Below are 8,475 nucleotides of genomic sequence, written 5' to 3' on the forward strand. Positions count from 1 at the left end.
TAATATATTGTAAAGCATAATATACTTTGTTGAATAAGTATTGGGTTACGCATACAATGAAAATTAGTCATATGCTTATATTTTCTGTTAACTCACCTGTTGTAGGAATGACTAAACTAACTTACACAAATACGAATGGCAACATTCTTATGACATAAAACTTTAAAATAAGATCACCACAGAATTTGGTATGCAAATCAGCATGGCAAACATCTCACCTTCCTTCCAGAATTCTCCTATTCCATAGGACCAGCTTTTCTCACATATGACAACTTCATGCATAAGCTATACAACAGAAGAATCACACATGCAACTATCAGTAAAAGTCCCCTTTCTCTTTAAGACACGAGGCCATTGTGGTACAATGTCATTAATCTGACTACACTTTGGAAGGCAAATGACTGTCAGCTGAGCAGTCACAAGGCAAGAACCATTGCCATGAAACACATTACCTTTATTACTTTTTAAACATAATTTAAATTATTACCAAATTATTTTGGGGGACTTTTCAAAGACTAAATAATGACCCTGAGGTCCAGCTGATGTAAGCATCCGCAATTCTTTTAAACACGCTTGAACCACATCATTTTGTACACTCTGAGGACTGAGAAAAGTGATTAGTAAAGACTTTTTTTTTTTCTGACTGAGTGTTTGGTAATAACTTATTTTTTATTAAATGCTCTGTAGACTAATACTAATACGTATAAACAAGAAATTAGCCAGTACAAAATCCGGCTATATCACTTCCCATACCCGAGATATTTTATTTTTATACCTAAAGAATATTTCTACTCTGCCTTGTTTCAGTTAGGGGTAGGAACATAAGTACTAAATACTTTCTTTCTATATTTTTTTGGTCCCAGGCTGTATCTGCATTAGTGACTATCAACCTGTGAAAAAGAACACTGTGTTCTTATTAAAGGCAAAGCTGCAATCCAAAGTAGGTCAAAAGAAAGGAGCACCTGACACAGAACACAGCTTCCAGAGATCATAGCTAAAAAAGAAAAAACACTCATCTGTAGTGCCATTGCTAATGACAAGCTGAACCTAGGTGAAAAGGTTCCTTTCAGGAAAGAACTAGGAGGAGGGGCAGCGCAATAAATACAGTGACACATGCCTGCTTGCCTGAAGAGTTTCCTCTCGCTCAGCCCTGATACCCCTCCATCAATCACGGCTGATGCCTGCATTACATTCTAATTCCTAAGACACATCTCCTGTCATCTGGAAAGATCAAAGGGGAGGCTTGCTCAGGGACAAGGGAACATGTTAATCGCAATCCCACCCCTTTGTTTGTAAATCCTTCGCAAGGTTCCGATTGCAGTGAATTAATTAAATTGGTTCTCACATAATGACACCGATTCTACCTGTTTCTTTCCTTTTTCCTTTCTTTTTTTTTTTTTTAATATCTTAAAAGAAATATAGATTGCAATATCTTAGGCAGCCAGCATTTCAAGAATATGAATATGATCTTGAAGCGCTATGATTACAGAGCACTGGGAATCTACATGTATTTTCTCTCATACGAGAACTGCATTAACATTTCACTTACTTAACCTCCCAGTAGAATTGTGAAGGTATCATTTATAAGAATTGTATAGGTAGTATAGGAAGAAGAGAGGATTGATTGATTCAGGAGGGAAAATCATATTTCTTTCAGGCATATTCTTAAATTGCTTGACACACATTTGCTTATATGTGAAGGCTATATTTGAAGGAAAGCTGGTATCTGAGATTGAATAAAATACATTTCAAGGTAGAACTTGGAGAATTAGTAAAAGAAACAGCTGAGATTCAGACTGCGCAAAGGTTTTATATACAAACAAGAAATTTACACCAAGTTTACACTGAATTTAAATGACTTTTTAATCCAATGCAATTTCATTAAACACATTTATTTCAGTTTCACACTGGTTTATTGAAGCTTAATTTAAGCCGTTTCCCCCAACCTTTTTCCCAATTGACTTAGACTACGACTACCTTAAAGCTTTTGTTACAGTTCAAATAGCCGAGGTACAGAGAGTGAACTTAAACTTGCACTTCTGAGCTGGCATAAATCCCTACTGCAGATTTTGTTCTAACCAGTAAAGCTGTCCTTTAGCTTGATTTGCTTCAAGACAGTGAATTTATTATATTGATACAAAGATTCAGTTTGATAACGGCTCCATTAGGAGCACTTTGCTGGTTTACTGTATTGGTATTTCTATAATGGTTAAGTGTTTCTAGTATAGATGCTTTTGGATATTAAATTGAACCAAAACCAAACCTGATTTAAACCCAGCATAAGAACATCATCCCAGCTTTCCACATATAAACAATCCCTGTGCAATAGTGAAATAAAAGGAGTTTGTTAATCCAAATATATACTACTAAGGCAAACATTTTCTGATGGCAAAAGAAAGAAGTATTAAACCTCACTTGGGAGTTAAATAACAGTGAAAGCCATATTTAAGGCTGTCAAAAATCCCAGGCTGTCCCTGAAGTTAACACAACTGAAGTCCTCTAGAGTATCTGCATAACTGTATCAGCGTCTTTCTTCTTTTACAGCTATGATATATTTATATTAAGCTTTGAATCTCTATGAAGAAAGGAATTTTAGAAAGGTTTCATAGAAAGATTTAACCAGGCAACCAAATGGAACATGTTTATGTCTCTTTCCAAGTAAAGACGTGGAAGAAAGAGACAAAAAAGCCCTTGAGGGAGCATCAATGATTTGGGGTTTTAAAGCTATTTAAAAATTAAAAAATAATATTAATTAAGAAAGTTTTAGATAGAAGATCTTAAAATAACATCTCTTGTTACTGTGTTACTGGTAGCGGTATTTCAAGAATGGATCCAACATCTCTAAGTCAACAAAAATTTAGCATTGACTTTAAATTTGGATTCTTATATGAAAGCAATGTTTCCTTCCACACTGTAAATTTTCTGGAGTTAAGAGTCAGTGCTAGAGCTCTTTAAAGTTTCCTTGTGAATTTGCCAGGACGAATTTTTCTGGTAGTTTGATTCTTAACTTCATATTAAAATTTCATAGGTTATATATACGTAAATATTAAAAAATTTTAGACTGTTTTTAATGAATAATGTGTCCATTCCTGCCTTCCAGAATTCTAAAAGAAAAATGTCACTTTCACCTTTTTCTTTTTTGTTTTTAGAATTAAATTATTGTAGTCTATCAACAAACGTTCACCTATTTGATTGGAATGCAAAAATCATGCCAGGTGGAAATCACTTATGTCTATGTAAGTGTGGAAAATTACAAAACAACTCAGGAGGGAAACACAATACACTGAAGATGTTTCTTTTACTTGTTTTCTTCATGTCACAGCTGCAAAAGTAGGTAGAGCTTGATTTAGGCTCTTTAAAATTTCTCTTATCTTGGTAAAACTTGATGATACTTCATGTAGTCCTGAAAAAAAAAAAGAAAAGAATATGTTCCTTGACTATTTATTTATATCCTACGGATGTCTAAAGGTATTTTTGTTGTTCTGTCCTAAAACACAGAGGCACATATGGTCTCAGAGCCTGCAGCAACTTGAATGTTTAGTGACTAGGTAGGCAACCATGTCAAAGTCTGCTCAACATTTTAACATGTTCAAGTTTGTGGCCTCCATAGGTTCCTGAGATGGTGAATTCCATAGTTCCTCAAACATATGACAAGACAAAACCAATTCTTTTAATTACTTCTTAATTTCACTTTTTCTTCAAGGAGAACCTGTATGCCCTTTTTGTAAATTCCACCTCCTTAAATTTGACTGTCCAAAATAACTTTATAATAACTGCCATCCCCTGTCATGTCACTTCGTGGGAGGAATGATATACTGCACAGTTTTAAGAGTCTTTGGTGAATGACTAAATGAATTTTAATGGCTGAGTCTCTTTTCTATACATTTGTTAAGAAGCTAAGAGAAGTACTCCAGTAAGAAACTTACGTCCACAAGAGCCGGGCTAATGTTCTGGTGTGCTAATTTTGTTTATCCATATGTAAGTTAACATATGATCTTTAATAAAGAGCATATGTTCTTTATTACCCCATTTTGGTACAGAGTAGAAGTTCTTGATTTACATGCTGGGTGAAACTATTTTGGGAGATTTGCACTTGCTATCTTCAGCTTTTTTTAATTATTATTGTTTGTATTTCTGTGAACTGAAATCAAAGCTGACGTATCATAATAGTTTAGGTCAGCTGCTCCACTGCAGAGGCAGTAAACTTTAGGAGAGGGGTAGGACAGACCCTGGGAAGTGACTACTACAGCAATCACGTTCCAATTTTCCATCACACTTGGGCCGACACCTAAACTCTTAGGTTGCCAGTTCCCAAGATAACCCTTTTCAAAGACTGCATGAGATTTGTCATTTATATTTCTCTGGTATTGAGATAAGTGCTAACAAAGACCTTAGTAGTCTACTACTTAGTAGTAGTAGTAGTATTTGAAAATATTTTATAGTCTTGGCAAATCACTTTCTCGTATTTCTGTGGCCTGCCTTACTGTAATTTTATCTGTAACTTTCCAGAACTGATGTTTCCAGAGCTTTGTATTCTCCTTGATTAGAAGCTTCTTTCCCTTTCTGGAGGAATTCTTTCTAGTTGAATGTTTTACTTTAGGAGAGATGTTGACCATGAAGAGAGAGTCCAAAAGTAAGTAGCAAGAATTACAAGAAGATTAGAAAGAATGATTGTAAGACACTGAGGAGACTGCAGCAGCCAAGGGGGACACGCACACACACAAGACCCGCTCGCCCCAAAACCATAGAGGATATTGAATGGGCACATTGAAACCAGTTGTCAACTACACAAGAGGCTACTGTAAGAAGAAAAGTACTTTGTTCTCTGTATCCATGGTGGTTAGGATAGACTTCAAGAGCAGCAAAAAAATTTCAGGCTGTGAGGAAAGAAAAACTTGCCCATGTAATGATAATGAACCTCTGAACTAGGTGAGATATGGAGGTTGTGTCCAGTACTGGAGGTCCTTCAGAACATCACAGAAATATACACACTGGATATAATATAAGTATAGCTGATTCTGACTGGGCCAGGGGATGTGTTAAATGACAGCTTGAGGGCTCCTTTCATATCTATTTTTATCTGACTTTATCATTCTAATAACTTCCTTTATTCTGAGTTTTTAGCAGGCTGGCTTATGGTATCTCCCTTTAGAGTTTATTTCTTTATTTGTGCCATATATAGCACCTCTAATGTGGCTAATTTAATCTCTATGGCACCTGTTTAGCCTTGCTTAAGTGCCTTTTAATTAACTTACATATGTTTATGTAATTATTCTTTTAAAAATATAATGCTATTTTTTGCCTTTTTCCTTTATGAGACAGACTACATTTCCCTAATTTTAGACACTGTTAGAGAGTGAATTTTTTGTAAGTTAGTTCAGTCTGAATATTTTTAGATTCTTATTAAATCTTTGTATGAGCAAGCCTTATTTTGGATGAGTTAACATACTGAGCTTCTATATCACAGTAGTTAGACGAGCTAATGACACTTACATATTGGCAATGATATAATCAATCCTTGTGTCGATATTCCTGCCACTGATTTTGTAAAATTGGAAAGGTTGATAAGTGTATCTGATTCCTTGCAAAAGGTGGCATGTGTACTTTCATAAAGCAACAGATACTGTGGAACACCTCACAGTAGGCAGATTAGCCACTGTAGCTGTAACTTTTCAATGCAAGTTCATTTTATTTTGTGTAATGTAATTTCTTTTTATTTGGTATAATGTGTAACTTCTCCTAACCCTTTCCTGATAGAGATTTTCATTTTTGTCATCTTAATACAGAATGGGTTCTCGATTTACTTCTCTGCTTCAGCAGGATCTTTTATATCACTACCGTATTGCAGGAACCACTTTATTTCCTGTTTCTTTACAAAGGGGTGAAGGCAGTAGATACTTTCGTAAATGAACTATGTAGATTCTTGACATACCAGTTTTGTCTCCCACAAAGTGACTTTGGAATTGATGAAAGAGGATACAGAAAGAATGTTTACATCGGTAGGAGTAGCAAGCAATGAAGTTTATTTCTAACCGATCCAAAGAGCTTTACAATCTATTTTTTTAAGTTGTGCAGACGATGTAGCCCAGAAATTCTTTTAACAAAGACATATTCCATAGGTAATTTCTTGTTTGTATTTCAACACTAGGTTTTTAAGGGTCTTTGGAAGGGATTCATCTTATCTAACTCGTGGCACCACCAGTGTAGAGATATACTCCAAGCTGTACAATTTGGTCTCACTTCTTCCAAACAAAGACAATCAGTCATTTTAGGAAGTCATTATCTTGGTCTATATTAATTGACTATTTTAGGATGAGATGCACTACTCTCAGTAAGAGCCTGCTTGTTTCTGATGATGAAAACATTAGCTCAAAGATAGATATATCAACATTTCTGATGTTTGTGTTTGCTTAGTTAAATGAATCCCACTCTTTATGTTGTATTATACCGTGGTTTTAATATAATGGCATTGTACAGGGACTAAATAATCCATCCAGCAGATCATTTTGAAGGTGTTAGGTGTCTAGGTCTGTGCTCTACAAAAAATCTAAAAAATGGAGCCAGGAATGGCTATGCACATTTATAATTTGTGGCTTTATTACTTATAACTAGCCCAGTTAAATACATGTGCTTTGTCAGCAAGCCACGAGATCTGCACAGCTATATTTGAAACGTGCATTTGAATTTCATCGGTGAAGCATTGGTAGGAGGCTGAATGTGTGATGTTCCACCAAGTGGCTTTACACATATCTTTAAATCACATTTCTAATACAGAAATTGAGGTCCACAAACCGTTTAGGGGTACAGAGCTATCCTATCATAAAAGCCAAGCCGCCTCTCAAACTACAGCATTCCTCCCAGTAGTGGTATCTGAAACAGGATTAAACCAAGGAGAATCCTCTTGCTGCCTAAAGATCTTATAATTTATATCATTCTCAAATGTTTAGGTGACTGGATGATATACAGGCCTAAACCTGAAGGTAGAGATCAGATTTGAGAAACATTGCATATATCAGTTCTTTCCCTTCAAACCCACTTAAATCTCACCTATTTTATACGCTAATTTTATGATGAGATGAAATACTGATATTTTCCTGTTTGCGATGTAGAGAATGTAAACAGTCAGTTTAGATGAGGTGCCTTTTAAAGAGCCATAGGATAGACGAATCCCATTTTAGGTAATCATTTCAGTCTTTAAATGTAACCTGGTTTCTATAAGACTATAGGTGAGAGCTCTTTCCTGCGAGAAAACACCCGATGTTTCTCTTTTGCTTCTTTTCGGTCCCAAACCCATACAGGGAATTAAGGAACAAGGTTGCGCAAAATAGGACTTCCATCCCACTGGCAAAAATGCAAAGCGGTCACAGGTTATTTTGTGCTGCACTTAATACTCTACTCAAATTTTACGAAAAAGTTTGTATTTATATCTACAAAGCCTTTAACAACTTTCTTACCTCCTTGGGGCTCCCAAAAAATGCTATGTGGTAGTCCTCAAAAGCTCCATTTCAAGGGATCTTGACAATTAAGAAAAGGCAGGGTGATTGTCTAAGTTGTTTTGAAATATTGGCTTGCCGCCTACGCAAAACTAAACAAAGGCTTACTCTGGCTTTTAGGTCAGACCAATACAGGCCAAGCTTGAGCTCTGATTTGCCCCATACGAGGAAATATAATGGAGTGGAAGCAGCAGCTATTTAATATAGGAGTTAAAATTACCCGTGACTGAAGTGACCACATCAATCAAAAGTTTTGGCATGTAATGAGCTAGAAAAACTGGTGTGGCAGGTTTGGGGGCAGGAAAAGGCTTCACTCTGTATTCAGCAGTTTCCAAATTACCATGACATCCCTTTGCATAAACCACCCGACTTCCAGCAGGTGGATTTTACAGCCATTGTGCTGCCAGCACAAAGATGGATCAAGTGGGAGCATTCAAAATAGCTTCCTGTTTTGTGTTCTTAAAATCAGAATTCCATGAAGTCTGCCAAAATTCTTTGCATTTTTAGAAGCTAGACTGTAAAATAATAAAACGGACAGAAAATCAAGAATGAAAAATGTGGCAGGTTTAATACATTACACAAGCAACAGTGCTTGCTTTCTGTGCCTTGAAAAAACCATTTTTTAAATATAAAGAGCTACATTAAAATGAATCAGAGAGAAATGCTCTAATCTTTCTGAGGTGTCTTCCTAATGCATGCATGTCATTCAGTGTTCACTGCAACAACACATAGCATCTCCTCTCTTACCACCTGAATGTTTTCTGATTTATTATTCCTGTCTTGATCTTTTAGAAAAAGATACTGACATGTTTACATGTCTAAAATCATTAACTAAAAAATCTCTTCTAAATACATAATGATTGCAAAAGTGCATTTGGGAAGAGATCAGATGCATGTTATGACACTTTTCTATAAATGCCTTCCAGGCATCTATATATAGGGGATAAAATTCCTCTTTCAGATTCCCACGTGGTAGTGTGAG

The sequence above is a fragment of the Vanellus vanellus genome (genome assembly GCF_965231255.1).
Source record: "Vanellus vanellus genome assembly, chromosome: 3".
Lineage (NCBI taxonomy): Eukaryota > Metazoa > Chordata > Aves > Charadriiformes > Charadriidae > Vanellus > Vanellus vanellus.